We start from the raw sequence: 27,878 nt of genomic DNA on the forward strand, positions 1-27,878 counted from the left end.
GACTAACATATTGACTTGTCATTTGAATAGGAGATGAATCCTTTTTGATGGACCACAAAGGGAGTATAAATTCAAATGAGGCACTTCTCCAAATTTTTATTTAAGCATAACCCCAAAGAGCCCATAACATCTGTAAAGGTTTTTTCCGTGCCCCACAAAAGACTATCCTAATGATCTTTTAAATCATGCGCTTTTTTCTTTAGAAGTAATCCTTGCATATGTATTAACTCAAATACTGAGTTGAAAATTCTCTTTTACCTGTTTTCTGGAATGCCATGCATTAATTTGACTTAGGAAAATACCCTAAGCCAATATAACATTTTTTTAAAACAATCTGTCATGGAACTGGTACTTTAGCATGAGTTGAATTCATCATCAGTCTCATACAAAGTAGTTTGGAACTTGACAAATGAAAAACACAAGATATATCAGAGAAATATGCAAAAAAGCCTCATGCCTTTCAATCAATCTCTGATCTGAAATTATTTTGGTCTATCCAATCTATACTGTTTAGGACAATTTCAGTGTGACCAAAACAGACACTGCTATGGAGTTAGTAGGCAGACCCACAATTGGCTTCCCTTTGGCAAAAGACAGAATACTTGCTCCTAGTCATTTTTTGGCGCAATTTCATACCATCTAAGAATTTGCACTTAGGAATAAGTTGGAGACCTCCAGCTCATTTTGAAAACAGTAATTTATAGCTACACAGACATTATGATTTTACAGTGTTTTGATAGTTACGCCTTCACTATCCACATGGAGCATTTAAAAACGGATCAGAAGCCATTAATCTTGGAAATATGAGGGATTTGTAGCCCGAAGACGAGCTCAGAGCATTTACAGTCTAAGTCTCTTTCTGCACCTAGGTGTATGGTGTTATTAAGGTATTTTATCCTCTTCTAGAACAGATCAAGAATTATACTGAGGCAACCCTATTGTGGTGAAAGTACTGGATAATAAATCAGGGATCTCAATACTTTATCACAGATACTCTTATTGACCTTGGACAAGTATTTAAGCTGGAAACCATTTTAGGCAGTTCCTGTCTCTTGTTACAGTCTCCTACAGCATTCAGTCAATCGGATCCCCATATGCAATTTCATCCTTTAGGCACAACAATAATCACAGCCTCCCACTTCACTAAAAGTCTTTCACTTTAAAATTTAAATACCTTAGAGATAGGTCAAATCAAATCCTCGTATTTTCCACACCTATGCCTTGAAATGTGGGGGAGATCCACTCAATCCAGATCTTTGCAGCAGGCTGTTAATTCCACCAGAGCCTGACCTCAGATGCTGGGTTCAGCTATTCCTAAACTCTGATAAACGTCTGGTCCAAATCCAAATCTGGATCCCAAATTTGTGGTATGGGCCCATCTGTACTTGAAAGCAACATTTGAAAAAAAAGAAGAGGAAAGCTAAGATCATGAATATTTCTATTTGAATGCTGCATACATCAGATTTATGAACTTAAGCAGTTACTTTTTTCTTTGTAAAATCAAAACTACCACAGGATTTCCCGTCCATATATACCATATGCTTTTTCCAACTTTGTTTAAAATTCTTAGCGTCCCAATATGCTGAAGCTTCTGAGCACTACTGAGGTGTTGGGAGGGTTTTTTTTTTTTTGCAAGCTTTATCAACTTTGCAAACTACACTATAGTCAAGAACTAATTTTTGTACAGGAAAAATAAATTTTATCTCTTTATTTCTGCAATGTAGTAATGACTGGTGAAAGGAACATACTCAACAGAGCCCTTGGGTAACAGCCTGAAATAGGATTAATTCTCCTAGATGACAAGAGTGTTTATTTCAGTGTAACTGACTGTATACATTGGGTCAAGACATGCAAAACCGAGTCCTGCCAGCACACGCCTTGCAGGATCTTCTGAGTGCAATCTTCATTTAGAGCCCAGTCAGATGCATGACAAGTGAGACACCAACAACACTAAAGGAAACATATAAATGTTTGCAAATTTGTTTTATGGATTAATGACCCTACACATAAGAATCGACATTTCCAGGACAAATCACTTCTTTATCCTACTGGTATTTCAGCAGTTTTTGCTTATGCCAAAGCAGAGGCAAATTTTTCCTTCTTCAGATCAAACGAGATCTAAAATCTGGGAAGGTTTAACAGTAAAATAAAAACAATGGGGATGTAAATGTTAACCATCTGCATTTGTCGCTGCTATTTCTTATGATGTGATATCTCCATCAATGGCATTATAGTTTTACTTTTGTTATCTCTCATAACTTCTCAATCTATTATGGTTAATCATTGATAAACAAACACTTTGACTTATAAAGTGGCAATCATCTCGTCTAAATTTAACTGTGTAAAAGTCAAACACCTACTCCAAGCTACTCGTGAAGGCTCCTTCTATAGATAGTGGTGACAGATTGGCATTTTCAGAGAGAGACTTATCCTACCTGTCTTACACACTTGTTTTAAGATGGGATTAATCACTCTGTGGAAGTACTTTCTTCTTTTTCTTTCCTTGGACTGGCTTCAGTAAAAAGCAGCACACGAGCTTTGTTAACAAAAAAAAAAAAAAAAAAAAAAGGGAAAAAACCCTCCAATATATTATTTCAGGCCTTGCACTTGAATCCACAAAGGTATTTAGCCTCAAAAAGCACAGTTTCTCCAGGATGCAGAAAGCTTCCCCCTAAAGGCAGATGGGAAGAAGAAAGGTAAAGAAAGGAGCACAGCCTTTATAATAAAGTTTATCACCTGCCCCAACTCTCTGCCTTTAGGGCTGGTGAGAAGCAATGCCAAGGAGAGCCAAGACACAAGGGAATATCAGACTTATTTTACTCTGTATTGTTTTACCCAAAGAAACCATGGGGATTGTCATGTCAACCCCTCTGGATGGAATTCCAGTGACAGAAAGGTTTTCCAGGCTTTGGCAAGAGAAAAGGGCTGGCCAACAGCTATTCTGCTTCAGCAGAAGCAAAGCAAAACCAGCAAAACCCTTTTTCACATGAGATCAGCTCCAGCTCAACACAGGGAAGGACCACACACCAACCATGGCTTCAGGACATGAGCCTTAGGAGGCAATTCAACGGAAACTTCTAATACCCTTCAAATCATTCAAATGAAAAGATGCTGATGCTGAAGAGGGGAGAAACATTCTTCCTGGCGTCTCTCCATTTGAAATTCTGCTACAGTGACAGTATCTGGATTAGACTCCAGGACAGTATTTCTGAAACAGCAGGAACCCTGCTTACTGCATCAGTTTTAAATTATAAGCCTTCCAAAGATGTCAACACCACTTTCCTGGAGACTTTCTTCAAATTAAAACACTGAGCTTTTCCCCTGAGCCTTCACAGAGTCCTATGGATCCATTGCCCAGTGTCACAATTTGTATCGTGATTTGCCTACTTTGGGTCACTGCTACTTCTTCATTTCTGCTCTATAGTCAGCCTCACTCTTTGATGTTACTCAGTCACTATTTCCTTTCCCTTTACTTTTATCTCTGTCCTGGCATTCTTCCTTTAAGCATCCTCTCTACCAGATGGTCTCCATCTCTCCTTCAGAAGTGCCCAAAATATTCCTACTGCCTCCTCTTGATCTTCCCCCAGCAGCAAACCTCTTCATCCTACAGAGCTCAAATACCAATGGATTTCTCCTCCTTGCTGCTCTGCTTCTTTCTTGCACTTTGAAAAGGAATTCACTGGAAGCAGCTAACCTCCAATCCTCATTATGCACGATGCACTCATTTATAAGAGTTTACCCAGGAGAAAAATTCAGACGGGATATAGGCTGCTACAATTGCATTTTTTCAAGTGGAAACACATCTGATGTCTGCGTGCCGAACCGGAGCTCTAGTTTTTAAAACAGGAGCTCCAAATTTTGCATTTGGAAATCCATATGGATCCTTTAATCTGAAGGTCAAAACAGCTTTCATGAAAGATACTGAAAACAATGATACTTTATATTCACCAGCATAATTATATAAAGATGATTCAATATTGTAGTATCATCAGAGGATTCAGAAAAGTCTCTGTATTATGTATTTTTAAGATGGGGTTTAGATGGTGTAAGATGATGCTTCAGAAGTTTACAGAGAGGGGAAAAAAAAAATCTTGTCACAATTTATATCTTCCTAATAGGTCACTGAAACTCTGAGGATAACAATCGCTTTTACTTGCAGTTGGCAGTACACTGTAATCAGGAATAAAGCTCCAGATATTTTTGTGGAAGTACAAGCACTTACTAAATGCAGCAGCATAATAATGTATTATATATTATACAAATACAGCGAGGTGGGATTTGTGTTTGTCTCTTTGCAAGAGAAGAAAGAACTCTGAAATGACCTTCTGTTCATAAGTTTCTTTGAAAAAGGCTTGGCCTGAAACCACTTCACTACTATTGATATAGTCTGTTTCTGTACATAAATCTTAAATGTAAGCACGGCTTCAAAAAATAACTAAGCAATCACAAAGCTTTACTTTTCAGATTCAATTGCCTTCAAATCCTTTACTGAAGTCCCCTTGGCACTGTCACTTCAAAATCAGGATAATACTGTATAGTGTTTCTCAGTTTCAGTAAAACAAAAGCCTTATTGAATAAATATGTGTGAAAACGCTGCAAACAAAGCCATCTCAGCAGCCACCACCTGACCGTGCTGTGATGACCCTCCCTGGTGACCTGTGTGGGCTCGGCTCTCGACTTCTTGGCATATCCCAGCACTGCTCAATTCCACCGTCTTTGTCCCTAAAACTGTAGCAAAATACACATTTTCCTCACAGAAACCTAAGAGCAGGCTTTAGACATCAAGGAACAGCAAGGTGACCTAGGATTTCCATATGCAGGAAGCTGCTGATCAAATGGTATATCCTTTTTTTAATCTGCTTCTTGGATCGTGAGTAGAGAGGAAACCTTGTGGTTCTGCTAATCCCTTAACTCTGGGGTTTGTAAGGAGAGCTTACAACGTTACCCCGTCTTGGAAGCGTAAAGGCAGAGTAAAATATCCAGTATTTACTATCTCATGCCTCATTCTGCTCTAAAAAAGGATGACTCAGGAATGCTTTTCTTTTTTCTACACATCATCTTCTGCATATCCTACGTTTCCCTGTAGTTAAAATATTAGCTTGGGCCCATAGATCCCATTATTGCAGCAAGACAGCAGCACATGTCAATGTCCCCACGATCAGGTTGTGGGGCTGTGAGCTCATGTATCCAAATCCCTGAAACCAGAGTCACCCAGCAATTAATTCCTGACTTCTGGGCCCTCACTGTTGGCAGGAGGCACACAAGTAATGCTGCTTCACAGCTGACTGCACCAAACAGCCACAAATCAAGACAAGATCCACTGAATTAGATTTGATTGTCCTTTCAGAAAGGTTCTCTTATTAATTTTACTGCAATTTGTATTTCAGTTTGGTATCAAAGTTCCTCAACAGTCTTTGGAAGCACAAAGAAAATGTGTTTTTGCTAGCAGGTGAGGTAACCGGGATTTTTTTCTCTTGTCAAGGTTCATTTCAACATCTTTGCACTAAAAAGCAAGAATTATTGTAAATTCTATTTCTGACTCATTAATTCTAGTAAAAAAAATATATAAAGCAATTATTGAAAAGCAACTTCTTAAGCTGCAGAACAAGAAACAACAAACAAGCTGTTTGTAACAAATATGAAGAACTGTGAACCTGTAGAGTCCGAAGTACCAAAAGTGAGAGGGACACCAAATATTCAGAAAATATCCTGGTTCCCTCTGAAGACAAGAAATATCCAGCAGGAATGTCAGTACAAGCTGGTAGCTGGGTTGAGGTACTGCAATTTTATCTCACCTGAACACGAGGTGGTCCCAGCTCTGCCCAACCCTCTGGCAGTCCTGTGTCTGTGAAGCAAATGCTGGTTTTCCCCTCAATCCTTCCATTTCTAAACCTCTCATTTCCACAACCCCAGCCAGCAATGAGCAGTGCTCAAATCAGGTGTGCAGAGCCCAGGGAAGTGGCCTTGACATGGGCCAGGGTGAGGAGGGCAGCCTTCACTTAATAGTGGGACAGCTACAAAAACCTGATGCTTCACACTTTACACTGTGATGTGAAGCAGATGTCCAAGTCCTCGCTGTTAGAAAGGACAGATTAAAAAAAAACAAAACAAAACAAAAACAAACAGTGGATAAATGCTACAAATTGAGGTAGGGTCAGCTCTGCAATGTAGGACATTAGGCTAGACAGAGGCAGAAATAATTTTCTTGCAGATTAGAAGCAGATAAATGAGAGAGAGAAAGAAGGAAAGCATGCAGTACAGAAAGGAAGATAAGAAAGAAGCTGTTCATCTTATGTATGGGAACCAACTGCTGCATATGTATTTCCTATGCAGTTTTAGTAACTATCCCCAAGATGTTAATCTGAAACACTTTGCAGGAAGTGGACCATCTATTTAATTTAAAATGTTGCTTGGAACACTGCAGGATTTTCAGATAATTCAGTTAAAGCACTGGACACTCAATCTGCGCAGCAAAAACGCTACGGCCAGGATTTTGAATTTCACACATAGACGTAGATGTCTTACTTAGGAAGAAATGCACTTAAGCATTCAAGTTCAGTCATTTATGCTTGCACTGAAGCATTTTTTCTAAGATAGCTGTTTACTGACAACATCAAGTATAAATTACACATGCATGACTGAGGACATACAGTCATCCACCACAGTTAGTGAGGGTGGGCACACACTAAGCCCAAAAATAGAGGGTATTTCCAATGGAATTAATAGAAAAATAAACAACCTGTAAACTAAGGTGAATTCTTGTTCATAAATTAACACCGAATTGCCCAGTGGGAAATGTAACGTGCAGTTTTCACACATGCCAGAAGTTTGCTGGTGGTTGTGCCCATTAAAGGTGAAGGCTGTGTTACCAACAAGCACGTTTTCATCTGACCTTAGACTCAGAAATAACAGTAAAAATCAAACACAAACAGTTATTTTCTTCCTTTTGGGATTTGGCACATGTGCTATAACAGACATAGATGGAAACTTCTAAAATAAATTAAAGAATGTACTTGTCAGTTTATTAATCAAAGTTTACCTGCTTCACATTACACGGAGACAAATTAAACAAGCTACCACGGTACTCAGAAAACATCTGCTAACAAAGTCAGAAGTAATGATAAACAAACTTGAGTTCCCTTTGTGGTTGATTTCCATCCAGCTGCATTTAATTATAAAAGAGCTATCAAAGAAAGCTCCCCATTAGCAGCTAATTCAGAATGACTTCAGAAGAAAATCCCAGAGCCTCCAGTGATATCTCTCCAACAACTTTCTCATCTCTGCAAGTGACTGAGAAGAGCTGAATTAGACCAGTTTAGTGATCAGTCCTCCCACTAACTGCCAGAGTAGAATGAAGATGATATATCTTTTCAGTACCTGTGATTGCCTGTTTTCAAAGTAGGACCTATAAGATGTAGCAGACTCTTCCTTGCAAGTAATCTCTGCCAAAAGCCTCGGTGCCAGCCAGAAATACAGAGATAACCCTGAAAATTGCTGTATGCATTTTCTAAAGCAGAGCAGCTGCTGATACCATGCAGAAAGGGAGAAAATTTGTCACTACAAGTTTTTTAATACAGTTTCTTTGACTTGGGTATTTTTCACAAAGAAATCGAAGATGTGGGCATTTATAAATATCTAATTCTGGTTTACAGCAATCAGGACTTTTTTTGTTGATGTAGCTAGAGATGCATATAGTCCCACACTCATGCTCTGAACCAGATGGCAACAACGTTATTATAGTTTTTATTATTTTTAAAAATAATTATAAATTAATAAAGTTGTTAAAATATAGCAGCCACTCAAAAAAAATTAAAAATAATGAAAAAAGCAAATACATCAGGGTTCCCCTATAACTCCTTAAATTGAGAAATTTTGGTAATTTCATAGATGGACAACCAAAGTCAAGTTAAAAAAGTGAAAGATTTTCAGTGCACCCAGATCTACTAGGAATTTTTATAAAATTCCATAAGGACCAGCTATAATCACACACCCCAAAAGAGCTCTGTGTACACAGTAATGCACGAGCAACTTGTAGCATATCACTATCAGAAGGTTTGGACAACAAGAAGACAAGTTTGATAAACCTTTGAAAGATTTTTCCTTTTTTTTGTTTTTTCCTGCCTTGTTCTTTTCCTACAAGACAGTAATGGGTGATTCTTCCCTGAAAGCTCACTGCTGCCTGGCCAGCAAGCAAATATGAAATCAAAAGCCCCGTGTGCCAGATCTGCACAGCTGTATTTGTGCTCCCGCAGCTCCCAGAGGAGCGCACACCACATGTCGGTTCCCTGACTTGGGGTGGGTTGGTGAGGTGTAAGTTAAAAGGGCAGCTGTACACTCCGGGAAATTTTCCAGATTCATTTTCTACCAATTGCTTTAACAACGCCACAAGCCACGCTGAGGAGGTTGGGATGCTGGGTAGCACAGGTAGGAAATAGAAAAAATTTCCTACAGCTTCTTCCTGATCCAGTCCCCAGGCTCTCTTGAAAAATCTGTGGGCTCTTTATAGAGGGTTTTTTTTTTCCCTGCAAGAATAAAGGGGTTGGCTCTGATTGCTGCTATTCTAAGAGGTTAAGGGAATATTATATATCCACATGGTAATCAACCAAGGTTTCGTCTAACTGTTGCTCTTGATGTGGTTCTTCCAGACTCTTCCAGAAAAGAGTTTATTGATGTACCTGGCCTAGAAGTTGGAGAGCCAAAGGAAGAAAATGATAACACAGTTTAACAAACCCTTTGTTTACGTAAACATCCATCCACAATCTGTGTCTGGTGGGGTGAACATATGGCTTTAATTTTACCCTTGGCACATGGATCAAACAGTGTTGCCAATATCTATTGTTCTCCTCATAACAATATGCCTGGTGGTTTCAACATATCCTCTCCATTAGCTGGCTTCAGATCAAGCATTGCTGTGTATGTGCTTGTGTCTCCATAAAACTGGAATATGGATCTCTTTTTTGCCTTCTTTGTACCAAATGTGTAAGAAGGAACACAGTTGAGAATGGTGGTCAACTGTTCCCGTGAGTCATGAGAACAGCTCGCTTCGGAACGCGTGGCGGAGCAGGCACTGGGTGGGAAGGAAGGGTTGCATTGGATCTGAAAAACCATGGCCATGTAGCTCAGGCTTTTCAAAAACCAGAGGAAGTGGTGAGTCACAGATCCTTATCCCATTTTATCTGGCCTTTAGCAAACCCTTCTGGATTTGGTCCACCTCTGATCTACATGAGCCCTGCTCTGGAGCATGGACACACCACAGGTGGTTAGGAGAAGGGTGATTGGGGTTGCTTTTCCTTGTTGATTTTCCCTCTCTTTATTTTTTCGGTTTTATTTCCTTCCCACTTCTAGAGAAGGCCACAATAATGCTTTTTTTCTTTTAGAAATTTCCAGGTTCTACAGAGGCAGCACAGCAGATGAGATTGGGATCTGGGGAAGAAACCTCCAGTGGACTCCCCGAGCCAGGGTAGCTTGTCATCTCCATGCTAATCTTCTCAGCTCCTGTCTGGGCCTCTGGAGCACCAGCTCTGCTTTCTTATGCTTCCAGCAGCAATCAAACTTGACATTTCTCCTCTATATTGTGCTGTGTTTCAGCCTGTACTTCCAAATGTTTGATCCAAAATCCATTTCAGTCAGTGGAAGGAATTTATTGCCTGGAACATACTTTGGATCTGGCACCTTCTTTCCACCTGATCACTAATTCCTGATTTATATTCGATAAATCGGTGAGAAAACAGAGCTTTCTGATTTCTCTGGTGCCATTTCCACAATAATGGAGAAAATCTCACTGAAGAAACGTTATCACTGGTAAAAACAGAAATTATATCTGGGCCATTCAGGAAATTTACTTTGTTTAGTGGTTTCTTTCATTCATGACATCTTGTTTTCTAAGGCTGAAACATGATGTTGGAGAGGAAGTGGCTGGGAAGGGTTGATGGTGCCTCAACCATTTGTCCTACCTGGAGCAGAAGCTGCTGCCTTGGGAGGAGGTGCCCTGACACCCTTGGTTGCTCTGGGACCCTGCATGTAGCATAAAAAGATGAGTGAAATCTTGTGGGAGCACTGCAAGGAGGCAGCTCTGGGAGATAACACAGTGGTGATCAGCACCACCAAAAATAGGGCTCTGCAGGCCTTTTTTTTCCCATGCTCTCATGACACTCCTCCTCACTGGAAGTAGTAACTCTGAAAAGCCTCGGGGTTTATTCAGTGTTTCTGTTTTCTTCCTACTGCACTGCTTCTCACTTGCCTGTTTCCCCCCAATTTTGATGTTTTACCTTCTGAATATGCTGAATCCAAGCCCAGTGCTTTGAATGATTTCACTGACCCTGCCGTTCTGCATGCCAGCACAGATACATATCTTTTAGGTTTACTTTTATCTATGCTAATTTCACTTCCCCCTCACATTTGCAAGCAGAGAGCAACTGCACGGCTTCCTGTGCATCCCAGGCTACAATTTAAGGAGTTTAAGAAGAGTTAGGCTTGCTGCTGCTTGTGCTCTCATATATATTCAAGCACAGCTTTCGGTCTCCTCGCTACACATGTGCTTCAGCCTGTTCTCGACTGTCACAGTGATAACATTTCTATACAAACTCATTCATTAAGATTATCAGACTGTAATTATCTCTGCTGTGCAGAACGAATGCAGGTTTCCCCCTGTAATGGCATGGCAAGAGAAGGAGAAGAGGGGGTAGAAGAGCCCTCCTTTCATTTTTAGAATGACTGTTTTGCTCTGAAAGCCATGGCAGTTCTGCCATTACTGGAAAGCCTAAAAGTAACATCCAAGTCCTAACGCTTAGTGGCTGAACCCATCAAGAAGCAGAATCCTTCCCTGAATGAATCAGGCAGTCTCTATAATTTTGATATATATTTTTGTGTCAAACAAAATCTGGGGAATTCTTTCCCCTAAAAACACGTGTGGGAGGTGGGGACACTAGGAGTTAGCAGGAGAACAGAGTCCTGTATTATTCAAGCCTTATGTGGCAAAACCCCCAGTGCATTAATTTTGAAATTGTCTAATACCACAGATTTATTTATTATAGAATTAATTACCTTGCTTGAAGTAATTAATTACCTTACTTGAAGTGGCACTCATTGACACATGATATTTTGTCTAATTCTCTACTGTGCATAAAAATGCAATATATTGTAATATAAATTGTAGCTGTTACTGCTTTAAACACCAATTTAATCAAGGGGTTTGACAAATGTAACAATAGACTGATTACTTTTTTTGTCAGTATTTTATGTTAGGACTTTGTCAATTTTACTATCAGTTTGATTTCATTCTGAAATAGCAAGTTATCATAACAAAAGTACTCTTGTCCTAATCCATGCAGTTTAAAAAATGTTTAATCCTCCCTGGTCATTGCCACATTAGGCATAGAACAGAATTTAGGTTTAAATGCAGTGAAAATCGAGAGCACAGCTCAACACAAACACATGGGTCAAGCATCAGAGTTACTACAGGGTTATGTTTGACTTGGTTCTCCTATCTGTGTCCTGTGTACCCTCAGCAGCTGCTGGAGCTCTGTTTGGGATAGACTTGAGGTGTGGAAAGAGATTTCTAACCAGACATCCCTGGTGAACTCCAAAAAGTCCTGCTGGTGAGGGAGTTAAAGCAGTATTAAGCCAAACCGAAGCAAATGCTGGCATATAATTAACACAGCATTGTCAAAGAGAGCTCATGGTTTAATTTTAGTGGGGAAAATATGGTATCTCAGATACCATGATATGGGTGTTTGTTCACAGCCACTGTACCTGTCAACTATTATTATCCTGATGCTGCCGTGTTCCCTGAACTGTTCTGATATTTTAACAAGAAGAGAATTTTCTCTGATGTGCCATCTGTAAGGCACAGTTTACCAAAGGAAAACTTTATCTCAAATTTTTAATAATTTTCTGTCAATTCCAATAAAATCAGATATATTTTTATAATACTTACAAAATAATAGCAAATGTGACTCACCACATGTGCCACTATTTCATATGATATTCTTCTTCTCCCACTGACTTTTCTTTCCAGCACAAAATGCAATTTAAATGTCAACTTAAACTAAAAAAGTTACATTCCTGGGGAGATTATTGGTATCTTGTACAATCTCAAATAATTCTACTTCTTTCTACTACTTTACCTGTTTTCTTCTATTTCAGTATCTCATTGTTCAGGTTCTAAAATTAATAAATGGTGGAAGGAATGAAATAATGCACAGTTTGTTTACATATAAATGACAGGACAAATCACAGAATTATGGAATGCTTTGGGTTGGAAGGGACACCAAAGCTCATCCAGTTCTTCCCCCTGCCATGGGCAGGGACACCTTCTACTATTCCAGGTTGCTCAAAGCCCCATCCAGCCTGGCCTTGGACACTTCCAGGGATCCAGGGGCAGCCACAGCTTCTCTGGAAAATTTGTTCCAGGGTCTCACAACCTAATTTCTTCATAATATCTAATCTAAATGGACAAAAGACATTGCAAATCAAGTGTATAGGCAGGACAGAGAATGTCCACACAGGAGCTGCAGGTCTGCTTTGTTCTGTCCAGAGATCCTGTGTTTGGGAAATTCATTCAGGATTTTGAGAATGTTTAAATTATTATATTTTGGATTTACCTGAGACTTTCAGGTTCCACAAGGAAAGCTGTCATCCATAAGCAAAGATATTTGCATTCTCCATGAGGTTTTCCATTGGGGAAGTACCACAGCCTGAGTTTTCCCTTCTGGGACATGGAACAGCAGACTTCTTCAGCTCAAGCTCACTGTCACATAGTCAGGAAACAGCGATGGCAACCAACTACCCCACCTTAATGCCAGAGTTCAAATCCCTTCCCTCACTGCTGAATTTATACACATTTTTCACTTCCATAAAAACATCTTAATTCATAATGCCGGAGAGTTGTCACGATCTTTCTTTCCTAGTGATTGCTTTTCCTCTGAAATGCCTAGGAAGACTGCTGAATGTCATCCTCGACTCCCTATAGTGTTGCACAACAGGCATGGGAAAGATGGAAAAAAAGTTTTGCTGACATCAGTTAGACGTCAACAAGTTTAGTGCTGAGGTTTAGCCCTAATCTCTGTGTATTAGTTTCTTAATTCCAACACTCCTAGTGCTCCCCAGTTTGTGAGAATACAGAATAAAGACTGGCAAAAGCAGCTCCTCCATTTTTTGAGTCACAGAAATAACCTGGACTGTTCCACTTCAGGAGAAATAAGGATTATGATGTCAAACAAACTGAGGACTCACTGCTGCCTGACTTAAAAAAAATGGAGATGGTTTAGTCTAAATGAAAATTAGAGGTTCAATATGTCAAAGACACCAAAGGCACCATGAAAGGTAGGAAGCAGGCTCTGATTCAAAATGAACTCTAAACTCACCTGGAATTGCCATGGGAAACAGTTGCTGGAAAAACCATCTGGAAAAATTCCTCCAAGAGGAGAGTTGTTGGTCAGCCTGCTTGGGCCCTTCATCCAGTCTGAATACAGAGTTTTCTTACAGGCACGAAAGGTTCAGCTGTGCCACAGATTTCCAGGGTCTTGATGGTATCTGCAGCAATGGATGAGACCTGCATCAAGAAATGTTCACCAGGAGACTTTTATACAATGATTTTCTAGTGAGATTATTGAAAACTGGGGTTAGAGTCAAGTTCTATATACTCACACTGACTTCAAGGGCCAGTTGCACATCTGAAAAACCACTCTTTCTTTCTTTTTCTGGAAATCTGTGCGTCACCCACCGTTCTCACCTAACTTCTGCAGCAAACAGGTGAGGACCTTGCTAGCTCCCAGCTTTGATTCTCGCCTGCAGTAAAACCCATCCTTTGCAGAGAATGGGGGATGATCCTTCAGGAAAAAAACCCCAGGCTTTAGGATGCATTTTATTACTCACTTTCTGGCTCTCAGTTTAATAAAGGCAGATATATTTAAGGTGTCTGAGTTCTGCCAAGAGGGAAGGTCTCCTGCAGCCCCTGTATATTCTAGAGTTTTTTAGGGTTGCTCTGCTCCATGGACAAATGAAGAGCACCTCATACTGCCTGTATTTACCCCTCAGAGGTGTTGGAGGCTGTAATTAATTACTGTTTGTAGAACCCATTGAGATTGTTAGAGAAAGGCACTAGAGAGTGAGTGGTATTATAAATTATTACACTTGAAAACGTTCAAACTCTTCAGCTTTCCACTGCTTGCCTTCACACAAACTTGAAGCATTTCCCTTTCTCCTCCTGGAATAAAATTTGCCCTCTTGACATGCACAAACCATTAGAGAGGCTGTGCTTACAAGCACCTAACAGTATTTTCTCAAGTTTATTTTGACATTGACTTTTAATCAACGTGACGATGATTGAAAAAGCCAGTCCAACATTTCACTAAAAAGGAATATTAAAAGTGCATTGATTGTGTCTGCAAAGATATGCAATTAAAAAGTATAAGTGCTGTTATTTAACACTTGACTTTACTTATTTTGAACTCTTGTGGCCCTGTTGTGTACATGGTTAAATGTGCAATGCTGTGTGTTTCAAGTAACTTGGCTGTAAGCAATTTTATATTTTAATGAAAATAATTACAGTTTGAGTAATATGAAGTGTATCTGAAGTATAACCCCTGATGCTACTTCCCCAGAATTAGCTGTGATATAAATTATCATAATTTATTATGGTGACTCTGTGCTTTATGTGTTTATAGGGGATCCTGGCTAGCAATGATGATTCTTAACTAACAAAGGATTGCATTTCAAAAGCAATTTTTTCTTGGATCTCCTCTGTAATTCTTCCCCAAAAGTGATATGATTTAACTGTGCTGCAGTATGTGCTATTGCAAAGATGGCATTATTGTGCTGTCATTTTGACAGCTTACTTTAATTTACACCATTTAATGGGTGAATACATTTTTTAAAAATCTGGTGTTATTCTTTCTTAATATACCATATGCCATCGATCCCACATGCACTTCTTTGCATAAGCACACCAAGTTACAGAGTGGTATAAAGCAACCTATGTGTCATGTACAACCTCTCCCTTGAGTGACACATCAGAAGCTCAGGTCCTCTCTGTTCTTCAAGGATTTCAGTGGATCCTGTGACATTTCTGAGCCTCGAGCTGAAATATGCTACATGATACGTGATGTCCCCACTGGCATCTGTCCACCTCAGAGATGGGCACTTTTCAGATACGGTGTACAAAAATAAATTTCTGAAAGTCATTTGCCTTGCTAAAAGCAGCAATATAGAAAGTGTAAAGACTGTTGTAATTACATTACTGCAAAGGCCAGTATCTGCAGCAGCTGGTTTCAATTCCTACCACTATTTTAAACTATTTGGTCAAACAAAATCTCTTCCAGCTCCTGACACATTTTGCCAGCTAATGGTAACTACTCATCAGCACGGGCAAAGGTTGGACAATCATTCCCTTTGTGTCCTTTTGGGGAGGGCAGCCTGATCATTCCTCTGTCTGAGGAATTTCAGGGTCACCTCCAAAGGAAGCAAAGAATGCAGGTGTTTGATCCAGGCCTGTCCACGCCTTTCCCATAAATGTACACCTCAGCTCAGCAAACATCAGTTCATTAGAGCTTTCCCATCCAGACTCCTGTACTTAAGCAACCTTCCAAAAGGATTCAGATACTCAGTCTACCAAGGCCAGGTTGGACCGGGCTTGGAGCAGCCCGGTCGGGTGGAAGGTGTCTCTGCCCATGGCAGGGATTGGAACAAGGTGAGCTTTAAGTTCCCTTCCAACCCAAACCATTCTATAATTATGTGATTCTACCCATGTTACAAAGTGATCAGAGGATGCCACTGGGAGCAATCCCTCCTCCTCAGGAGGATCTGCCACCCTGGGTTCATGTAGCGTGTGAAAGCATGTCCACAGCTCCCAGGTCACACCCGGCTTTCCTCTGCCTTGCTTGGTCCTGCCCACAAAAAACCTTTTGTCAATTTGCTCAGCAGAGCCTGCAATCCTGGCCCAGGAATAATCTCTGAAGGCTTCAGAAAATGTGCTGTGGGACGTTATCTCAGTAGAGGAAAATTTCGTTTGGGAAGCAGCCCAATTTAAGAAAACAATTTCATGACAGCGTGGAAAGCAAGCTGATGATACTCCAAGAACTTAACTTTATTTGGTAGACTTTTGTCCGCTTTCCAAGGACACCTAAGAGTTAAATAATTTAAGACTATAACAAAAACAACAAAAAAAAGATATCTCAGTCATTCCATTTTCCTGTTACAAATATTATTTTTGGACAGAAATTCTGCAAACAAAAGTTCAAGATGAGCTAAAGATTTTAAGCAGGAGGTATCCAAGGCTGAAAAGGATTTTGTTGACATGAACTGAAGAAATACAAGATACCTTTATACTTACTTAGCTCTTTGATGTTATACCATGATACCCAGTATGGCGTTACAACCAACTGTACATGTCATAAAAATACACAGATTCCATGTGGAGTGAACCTGCAGAGAATTAATCCCTCTGCCAAGGTGTATCCTGAAACGTATTATGCCACCCTTGCTTCAAACTCCAGTTTACGCATTCCCTGCAACTCGCGTGACCAGAAACATTAAAACACCCCAGCACAAACATGAAAAACTATAATTTTAAGTTCCATCCCACTGAATGATGGGATTTGAAATGAGAAATCACATTAAATATTTAGAAAATTGTGTGCTTTTTAATAAATGTCAGCTATTGTGGAAAAAAAAATATGTAATTCACCTTTTTTTTTCCACGCTAAGACAAGACAGTAGAGTTTGGGTCTGGAGCACAAGTCTGATGAGGAGTGGCTGAGGGAGCTGTTTAGGCTGCAGAAAAGGAAGCTCAGGGGAGACATCTATAACTCTCTACAATTCTGTGAAAGAAGATTTTGGTGAGGTGGGCTCAGTTTCTTCTCCAAGGTAGCAAGGGACAGGACAAAACAGCCTCAAATTGCACCAGGTGAGGTTTAGGTTAGATATTAGGAAAATGTTTTTCATGGGAATGGTTGACAAGTATTAGAACAGGATTTCCAGGGAAGTGTTGGAATCACCATCCTTGTAGTTTTCAAAAATAGTGTGGATATTGCCCTAGGGGACATGATTAATGGAAAACATGGTGGTAGTGCTGGGCTGATGATTGGACTCAAGGATCTTAAAGGTCTTTTCCAGCCTTAGCGAATCCACAATTTCAACTGTGTCTCACCTAAAAAAACTGCTGGGAATTTTATGTTCCCAGAAATGAGCTATTTGTACATAACAGAGCAGCAGATGCTGACAACTGACACACACTTCCTGCACCTACTGAAAACTACCAACATCTTAAATTATCTCCAGGTGCTGTGAAAAAGCTGCAGACCCCTGGACAGCCAGTCAGAAAATGAACACAAATGTGATTTCTTGGGGTTTTTATGCATTTGCTTGAGTGACCACTTCAGGTAGAAAAATATCAGAGTGAAACAGTAAATAAAATGCAGCCAATATTATGCTTTAGGAAGGGACTTTCATTCATAACAGGTTTTTTTACTCATTTGCTGTTTGCAGAAGTTGTCTCTGAGGCAGGATTTGCATTGGGCTTTGCTGCAGGAGTAGAGAAGTTGCATATTTTAAATCTGTAGCAGAAATCCTACAGAGTAGGAGGGGCAATGAACACCAACTCCTTCTCCCTCCAGTGCGAAAGGAGCAATGAGAAATTTTACAAGTTGGACACACGGCCCTTTGACCCGTGTGATACTGGATAACCCTCTGCAGTGTCAAGCAATGGATCATCTTACCTGCTGCTGCAAACCAGACTTCCTTATGTGCTTGGAAAGGACACTTCCCATGTCTGAGACAGAATTCCTGTCCTGCTTCACCTGTGGAAGAAAATCATAACAAAACTAAACCCACAAACAAACAAACCCCACAAAAAAAAACCCAAACCAAACCAAAACCAAACAGATAAACAACAAAAAAACCAAAACCAAACCAAAAAACAGAACAAAGAGAAACTTTATAGAAACTTGAACTCAACCCCCAACATATTTCCCAAACCAGCCTTGACAAAGTACATTTCTTGTTACATCCACCCCACTTTTCAGGGTGGAAACGGAGCTCTGGAAAAATGCAGCAGAACTGAGAGGCCCTGATTGAAAGGAGAGTTTCTGGGCACTGAGAAAAGCATTGCAGCAGATTGGTGCTGTATTATTTGTTTCTGGTGGATTTAGTTGGTCAGCCCTCTTCCTCCTTCCATGCAACACATGATCTATAGCACACACATATGGTCACCAGCATAGAGGCAGCAAATGCCAGATCAGATAGAAAAAGACTAAATTTAAGAGGTTATAAATGTCTTTTCATAATAGTATATATTCAATACTGTCACTAAAGTAAGAGTCCAAAGACAATATGAACACTTTTCTCCTCTTTTATGTGATCTTAAGAAAATAATTTCAGTTCTACGTAGTAATGACTTTGCTACATTGTTAAAAGGTGATTAAACAGGCGAAACAATTTTCATTTTGAATCTCTAAGGAGAACCATTGCCCTAGTGAAAATAAGTCAAAAATTTTTTTTCCTGCCATGAGGTCATAAAAAGGTGAAATATTTTCAGTGGGAAGGAGGACAGGGATGTTGTTGGTACAACACATCCCGAGTGTCACACCGAGGGGGAGATGGAGGCCTTGTGAAATCAGTTCTGTGTCACCTCTCCAGCTGTGTCCAGCCCCCTCTTTGCAGTTCTAAACACAAATCCAGCTTTATGTATCTGCAAAAACCCTGCCACAGAAACATTTTCTTCAAAGAGATGCTGAGATTTGTTTTATCAGATAATGCTGCAACCCTGTCTAACATGGCACACGAAGAAAGAGAAACTTCCCTAAAAACATTCCAACCTCCTCTTTGTGCCACCCACACGTGCAGTCATGACTGAAAGACAGAGTGAATCTCACGCACTGCAGAGCCTCTCTGCCCTTCGTGCTGGAGCCTGGGCAGGAATCACCCTGGGAGCCACAGCCAGGCTACCAAAGGCAGAGCAGGACTTCCCCGAGGCCTCCCTTCCCTCCTCAGCACAGAGCTTGGCACTCCCAGCGCTCTTTGGGGGTTCATCACAATAAAAACCTGGCCACAAGACCTAGAATCAAAGGCACCGAGCTACAAACCCTGCTGAAAGTCTGGCACTTTGCTGAATTGTCGAAATACTTCTGGTCAAAATATGGCCATAATCACTAAAATATGCAAACGCCTTTCATAATCAGCAGTATTTGCTCACGTGAATAATTTTATTGACTTTGGTCACAGGAAATGCTAATTTTGTGTGACACTGGGAAGGACTTCTAAGACCTAGAAGACAACAATGGCATAAATATTGCAAAGACAGAGCTATCTAAGACTGTATCACTACAGCTTCAGTGGATGCAAAGCAGAGGCAGTGCTAGTTCTGCAAATACTTCTGCATCACCTCATCAGTGTGTGGGAGCAAGACGTTGACTTGTATCCCCTGGAATATACATAGAAGCAAAGAGATGGTAGACAGAAAGATGGAGATTTTATTGTAGGTGATCTTTAAGGTCCTTCCCAACTCAAAATTTTCTATGATAGGAACATATTTGTGAAGCACAAAACAGTGACTCAGTGCCTGAGAAAGGATAGACAAAATCATTGCTTTATGGGTGTTGTTTTTGTTCAGTCTCAAAAAACAGTTGCACAGTTGAGACACTCAACATCTGAGTTCCAAAAGGAGTGCTCCTCATTAAGGGATCAGCTCTATGATAAATCAGCTAATGGACCAGGGTGCACCATCAGCTGATGGCAGGTATACTTCAAGACAAACCTCTGCTCCAGCACATTTATAAAGCTTTTTCAAACAGGGTCCTGGGTCAGACCAGACATAGCAGTCTTACAATATTTTCTTTAAGTATTGCCCAGCCTTGGAAATGCAGCTGAACGTCTTGGATTCTTCTCATAAAGTGAAAAGGGCCATGTGTCTTGTAAAGACAAGCCCCAAGGGAACTGAGGTAAAGTATTTTTGTAGCCTTAACACAAATTTTCCTTGTGTTTATGACTTCATTATTTTAGTGGGTGTGTTATTTCAGTGGGTTTTTCAGCTACTTATTTTCTATCTTCTTTATGGTTCTCTTTTTTTTTCTGTCTACTTTAAATAAGGAAAATGGACTCAACAGATGATGCAGAGGTCTTTACAGCAGAGCTACCGTTTTTCGTTCCTGTTTCCTGAACCTCGAAGAATCATGTGCTTAAGATGCTCAAAGAATATTTTTGTAACACAATATTAAAGTTACTGTTGATGTCTGGTCAGTGTAAAAGCTCCCCATATGAGAAGAGGTGAAAATTTTAGGCATCTATCTTCTGTTAAGCGTAGTGAAAGAGTTAAGACAAAATGAATTAAGCGAACACAACTGACAGCAGAAAAATTGTTTCTGATTAGCAGGAAAACCCAGGATTAGGATGTGGTTACTCTGTAATTGCAAAATCTGATCTTCAGTAATATCTGGTGGGGTTTTAGGGAAAAATGCAGCAAAAGGACTGAAAACTAATACTAAGCTCATTTAAGGTGAATTAATCCAAAATACTCGTCTCCGTACCTATGAGGTTCCTATGAGGTTCCCCCTACATTGGGAGAGCCTTACCTCTGCAAAAAGCTGTTGGGATTGGTAGGACAGATGTGTGTAGCACATCTGTCTGGCCTGGGCAGAGTGGTTATCACAAAAGTACCTTTTTTCTTGGAGCAGCTTCAGCCAAAATGCACAGAGACAGCAGCTATTGATCAAGCAGAGTTAACCAATGACCCGTCCAAATTGCCGGTTTATTAATTATCACTTCTACTTTACCTAATGTCAACTCACTTGCCATATCTGCTTTGCTGGTAGCTTGTTTGCCCAATTAGCAGTAATTTGCATTTTAACTGAGCCTGTAAGTTCCCTGTAAAGTCTGTGCTTGGGGACTCCAGTGATCACCAAGTTGCTGGTCAAAGTTTTGATAAGAAGTAATGCTTGAGTAAATCCTACAAGCCAACACCCTAAGGCAAAGTAATTTCATGGTAGGGATGGCTGAGTAAAATAATAGCAAGCATGGAGCTTTTCTCAAATCCAGAGCCAAATCTCTTACAAGACATGAAGTTCTCATTTTTCTTTTTTTAATTTGTCATAGACTTTTGTCTTGAAAAATAAAATGCAAACCAAAATATCAAGACAAAAATCTATTCTTGGATTTGTGGCATGAGAAAATCCAGGAAGGAAAGGAGACCTCAGGAGAAAAGCCCATTTTCACATTTTTACACAGCTTTCTAAGCATTCATAGTGGCAGAAAAAGGTACATATAGCTAAAAAACCAAAAAGAACCGAAACATGTGGAGTCACTTTCCCTACCAAGTCGAAAGAGTTGGTACAGTGCATTAAAACCTGGCAGAGTCCTGACATTCCACTCCATGATGTGCAGGCTGAATCTTCAGCAAGAGCCTGTGAACACCGAGTTGTCCAGTGCTCAGCTCTTCCAGCTGAAGGTGTCTCAAACACTCTGTTAATTTCGTTCAAATATATTCAAAATACAGTGGAGAGATAAAAGTACGTACTACAGGCATAGGAAATGTTCAAGGCAACAGGCAGAAGTGAGTTCAAAGGAGAGCAGATAAGTTCCTGTAGTTAATGTTTTCCTGTTTCAAACAAACAAAAATTGCAAGAAAAGTATAAATGTAATAGATTTAATACATAAAAGAGTGTGGTAGGAAACACCAATACATGATTGACTCAGCTGAACACAGACTAGAGTGAGGAATACTGCCTTATGGATTATCTTAAGGGGAAACCAATGTCCCTTCTTCCCCACTCAAAAAAAGGCAACATAATTGAATTTCACACAGACATGATTGGACTTAACATCTACCAAATAAAGATGCGCAAAGCAGGTCATAAGAATGAATTAAGAATGTAAAGTCTATCACTCACCTCTCCCCTGTAGCTTAATTTCTCCTTTTGTTTCCTTCTGGTTTTAGTGTTTCAGAGAACGCTTGAATTTTAAATTCTCCTCTTATACACAAGACTATCCATTGCTCTCGATCTGCTCTCTCTTTCTGCTGAAGGACCTCAGCCTTCATGAAGCAACCCAATTCTGCTTGCAGGCCCTTTTGATTAGGCACTCCTTGTTGAGTGAGATCCAACCAGTGGAAAAAAAGAAGGATATGTAAATAGACATTAGTCACTAACAAAATCAAAACAGCAGCCAAAGGTGCCTACTCTGCAAGTGCTGTGTACTGTGGTTGGACAATTTGAATCCCATGGAAACCACCCTTGGGTTTGGGCAGGAGAGCTCGACACTGGCTATAAATTATTTGTACTGATGGTCAGGATCTGGCCATTGAGCTGGACAGATTTGCTCACCCCTTCCTTTACCAAGAGATTTTCTGAGCCTCTTTTTGTACGTGGTGTAGGGCTCAGGGACCTGCTGCAATAGGGTCATGTGGGACAGAAGCCTCATAGAAGTGGATATCGGTGCCCTAATTCACACCTTCATCTAATTTTCCTAGAAAAGCACCAATGAGGGAAGCTGCTGCTCATTGTACTCTAACAACCTATCCAAGGGTTAAAATATTGATCCTTACCTACAATATAATGTAGCTTGACATGTTTCATCAAGCATGTTGTTCTCACTTCACTTCCAGACCACTTCTCTGAAAAGTAAAAGAAGTAAAAAAACCTGCGAAGATTGCTACTAACATGTAAAATATATTTAAATAAACCAAAATAGCAGGGAGAAAAAACTTTATCGTAGCACAATAGAAAATTAAAGACCCAACTTTAAACAAATCGTGCCATTTGCTTTTGCGGCAGCAAAAAGAGTTTATTATTTCACTATTTCATCTCACCTTGTGTCATTAAAATATAGGACATAAGTAGTAAAACACAAAGTAAATATGCACATATCTTTACACCATGTAGGGCAGCTATAAATCTTACTCTTTGATAACAGCTGTACTATAACAATCATTTGAGTAGTGCAGCTGCCACAACAATATCAAATTTTATAGTTAAAAAGCAGTCAAAACTTTAATGGTACAGTGGAGGTAGATATATATTGTGCTATAAATAAACATTATCTAATGAAGAAATGAAACATGTTTATTTTTCCTTGACATATCGTTCAAAATCATATATCTTTGCTGTTGCAAGCTGCTATAATAGCAGCCATTATACTTCAGCATGTATAACAACAAGGTCTGTAGTTGGGCTAATTACGCTGGATTTAAATGAGGGATGGGAGAACTTCAGACAGTGTGGCCTTGCAAGCAAGGCTTTCATTTCAATAGAGCAGTATCTTAAAATGTTATCAGAGCTAACGTGCTGGCAGAGGTTCTGAAGCTGTTGGGAATGCAGTGAGAAACGAGTGGGTTTTCCCCTTAGACGATGACTTCTGCTGTGTTGGTGTGACAGGGTGTAATCGATCTGGGGAGTAGGGGACCATGAGAACTGATGTGCTGGTTCACTCACTGCCACATTACTCAAATATGAAAAACCTCTGAAAGGATTCAGGAAAGGACATGTCTAGTGCAGACAGGCTCATCTCTCTCCCAAGGTAATAATGTGCCTAAAATGTGGTTTCCATGAATTTACCGAGGTTTCTGCTGTGCTCACATTCAGCCTAGGGACACGCTGATGGCACCTATGGCGATATTCACCTGCCTCCTGCACAAAGACTGAATGAGGGCATGGGAACGATTTTAAGCATGCTAGAGACATCTAACATTGAAGAGTTTTGAGAACACAGCTCATCGTGCTACATAAGGTAAGGCCACAAAACACTAACATTCAGGTGTGTGTTTCTGCAGGAATTTTCTCTTGAGTCCGGAGTGAACTTCTGAAAGACATCTCCCAGTCCCTGCTATCCATTCCACTGCAAAGAGCTGTCTGGAAACCACTCGCTGGGTGCCCTTGGAATGGCACTAAAATGCTGGTGCACACCAAGGGCAAACCCAAAGCAGTCCATCAGTACCAGGGAGTCAGTCCATGGGACCACACCAGCCTCAGTCCAAAGCTAGCCCCAAAAAACAAACATGGTGGATTTGACGCCCTCAGCATCAGCTCCATCTGCACTGCTCAGTAGGATCATTAAGGTTGGGAAAGACCTCTAAGGTCATTGAGTTCAACCATTAACCCAGCTCTGCAGGTCCACCACAAACAAAGATGTAGCCTCAGACTACCAAATAAAAGAGCAAAGTCCACAACTACAGTATGTCACAAGATGAGAAAGAGAGCTGGGAGTGACAAAAAAAATATCCTCGATTCCTGCAGTATCAGGGAAACTGGCAAGTAAAATTCATTAATTCCATTCCCCTAAGAATCTTCCTTAGGAAGCTCTGATTCCCCTCTTCACATCATAAAATTTTCCCTGCCAGAAGGGAGATTACCATCTTGCCTGGAGTTTGCCTCCTGTTCAGTGTGGGTTTCTCTGAAGGTGACACATGGACACCCTGGTGGGAATGGCTGCGACCCGGGGGAGCAGATCCATTGGAGAGCAAATCCCTGACAAACAGCTTATTACAGTTAAACTTTGTGCGTGCCCACCATTAGAGATCCTCAGGGTGCTTTTGCTTGCCATCAGCAGAGCATTTATCCAAAAAACCCCATGAGATGCTATAAAATAAACCCAACAGCTGTTAGCAGAAGATGACAAATCCTAGATACCTTTTTGTCACATTGCAACCTATACAATTTACTCCATGTTTACAAACAAATTGCTGCAGAAAAATATTAAGTCCTGGCATTTAGAGAAGCTCTAGAAATTACTCACTCCCCTGGAATTCTGCATGACAAATTAAGACTACACTTCTACTCCTAATAAATGTAGCTAGAGCAAAATTTCATAAACATTCTTGAGATTTCTTCTGTAACAGCTTTATTTTGGCTCCCCACTTTTCCTGCTTAAACAAATGGTAAGGTTGGCTAATATTGTCAAAATACAGCACTTCTCTTGAACCAGGAGTCATTTATTAATGTAATTTATTAAGCTGGCATTGTAAAACATAAAATGATATTTTTACTGTGGGACTCACACACACTAAACAAACAAACAAAAAACAGCAAAAAAGAAACCCCTCGTTACCCCCAAGCTAAGAATATTTTCTTTTAAAAGTCAAATTACTGCAACTGTGGATCTGTAAGTAAGATTATGTGCTTCCAGAACTGGCCTTTCAGAGGCCAACAGGGTAAGTGTTAATGAACCGTGCAATGTTGGGTAAGAACAGAACAGATGTTTGTACAGCCATCAGGTAGACCTTTGTTTATATAAATGCACCACAGTAGATAGTACCTAATACCTTTCTCATGGCTTAAAATAACCTTCCCACTAAAAATACAAGCAGGCTTTTCCCCAGTTGTGAACATGCTTAAAATCTAATTAATGCATAGCTGACTGCAAACCCACCAAACTGCCCAGGCAGGGTCGGACCTGTCACCCAGCGTCACATCTTTCATGACACAGTCTTAATCTCCTCCTCTGTCCTTATATTACACTTTTTGCTCTAAAGGTTTCTGCACTAAAAAAGTGGGGAGGTGAAGCCCTAGTTCAATGCAATTTATTTTTATATTGCCTCTCATACAAAGTCTTTCAAAACTCTTTATAGAGAGAGATAAAATAATCATATAACACTTGCCGGAATTCAGTGCAGTGACTTTTACACTCAGGGTAAAAGCTATGTACCAGGAAAGCAAAATTAAGAAAATTTAGAAACAGAGAGAGGATTAATAAGTACATATGGTTTCTGCACTGTGGGAGAAGAGGGAAGCACATCCCAGTTCTGGTGCATTCATAGCCCTCCCTTTAGTTTGGAGGGTCCCAACATAAAGGGGCTGTTGGAGAGGGTGAGAAGGGCATTGCTTAAAGGAGCCCCCTCCAGCTGTGTTGGGCACAGAAACATCAGTCAGTTGTTTTCCTTCATATGGAAAACCCAATTTCCATTCAGAAAACGAGAAAACTTCAGCCTATCCTGAGAAAGGAATGGAAAAATGCACCAAGTCACCCGCACTCATCATCTGACAAACACAACTCAGGAGTACCCCAAAACCAGGGAGGGAAAGACTTTTGCAAAAGACAACCAGAAAAAGCAAAAAATACTTATGGTAACACTGTTATTATATTTAATTTAAATTATTTATAAACAGTGTCTAAAAGCATGACCTTATAATAAGTAATACAATTATTCATAAGGATAACCCTGGGACCAGGTACATACCATGCCCTGGCAGAATGACACATGCAGGAGTCATTGAGCAGATTTTGTTTACCCTGCTATACCCATCAGATCAAGGAAATAAACACCAAAAAACTGCTTATTGGGCTCCCAAAGTAACTCTAGCCCATATCTAAACCAAATCTGAATATCAGCACGCTCACCCAGTTTATGCCAGTACAAACCTCAAGAAGCACAGGAGAAAAATGCTCCCAAAACCACACTGATAATTAAAGCAAGAGTGTTATAAATTCTGTGATACAGTCTTAAACTCTCATTGCAAAAGTTTACTGCATCTTTGAGGTCCATCGATTCAGAAGCCCACACATAAAGAAGTCTGGTAAAAGAGCATCTAAGAAAATATTTGGGCAACAGCTAATATTTCTTCCCACCTGTCTTCATGGCCGCACCACTCAACACAAGCCACATCTTTATAACACACAGTAAGAAAACACAATATGTAGTAACTCATTTTCTGACCTTTTAATATTTCTGCCATTGATTGTCAGAAGTGAGGACGGCTCTCTATCCTAAGGTGATGGATTATTTAATTAACTATTGACCTTTTCAGTATCAGATGTTGACAATGAATGCGCTCCTGTGTAAGCTGCCTCCTCTGGATGCTGTTCAGTTCTTCAACGCACATGGATTTGTCTCACATTTTGGTTTTAAGCATAACATTTCTATGATTTTCATCTAAAAACAAGTCAAAGTCTTGTATTTAGCGATGAATATTTTTATGATCTACTGCTTTGAGTTTTCTTTTGAACTGCATTTCTAGCGGAATTTATATGAATATTAACAGAATTGAGTCTTTCATATATAAAATAATTTCTATTGCTTACCTATGACTTAGGTTCCTGGCATGCTTTCAGGACAAATTCTGCACCAAGAGGCAAAGAAGCCAACTCAGAAGGGAGAAATTGTTCATCATCTGTGCATACGGGTCAAGAGACGTCCCAGACTGAAAATTGTAGGAGTCATTTGATATTACACTTTGCCTTTGGGCCCAGCAAAGACTCCAGCCAGGAACATGACATTTACGCCGAGCACCTTTAAAAAGAAAGCATTTCACTACTTTCCCACAAGGCATGCAACGTGAAGCCTTGTTTACACACAGGCAAACTGACTTAAGACTTTTTCTCCCCCAAAATAAAGAGAAAGGATCCAGATCCTCATCCTGGAGACCTGGGATCCCAGTGCTCTGTTCTCAGCAATTACATATTCAGCTACAATCTTTTTATAAGCAAACAAGGTATTTTCCTCCAAGTGCTTGTTGTTGGAACCGAACACTGAACAAATGATCCGTGCCTCCAGGTTGTCAGAGAGATTTACATGTGACTACACAGCAGTTTGGGTATTCCACTGTGATTTCTCTCCAGGACTGAGAGAGCTGATTAGTCTAACATATTCCTGGTAGAAACCATCCAACATTTCTCCAGGAAAAAAGTTTGTAGCCTGGCACACCTTTGTAATAAATATTCTCTTCTGATTTCATCTGTTCACTTAGAAAATGCATATTTGCCAAACTGGGTACCAGAGAGAAGTTTGGGGGGGCTTTTTTTTTTTTTTGCTAAACAGATGAGAATATTTTTCAAGATGTTCCATTTCCTTAATTATTTTGGTAAGTATATAACCATAAAATCACTTCATAGGAAAAATTCCACAATGTATATAACAAATAACAATTAACAAATTTCTAGATCTGTTTACAACAAATCAG

At 40.0% G+C, this 27,878-nt stretch overlaps 1 long non-coding RNA gene across 1 annotated transcript in view; it reads right to left on the minus strand.

Annotated features, from left to right (window-relative positions):
• The window catches only part of LOC104694091, a 122,023-nt gene that overhangs the window by 62,254 nt on the left and 31,891 nt on the right, over positions 1-27,878 (minus strand). The window contains exons 5-9 of the long non-coding RNA XR_005602366.1: positions 27,001-27,208; positions 22,532-22,600; positions 21,879-22,071; positions 17,715-17,795; positions 13,365-13,533 (exon numbers count right to left, since the gene is read on the minus strand). This is a non-coding gene — a long non-coding RNA (uncharacterized LOC104694091). The remainder of the gene's footprint in view (positions 1-13,364; positions 13,534-17,714; positions 17,796-21,878; positions 22,072-22,531; positions 22,601-27,000; positions 27,209-27,878) is intronic.

This window comes from Corvus cornix, chromosome 7, assembly GCF_000738735.6.
Source record: "Corvus cornix cornix isolate S_Up_H32 chromosome 7, ASM73873v5, whole genome shotgun sequence".
Classification (NCBI taxonomy): Eukaryota; Metazoa; Chordata; class Aves; order Passeriformes; family Corvidae; genus Corvus; species Corvus cornix.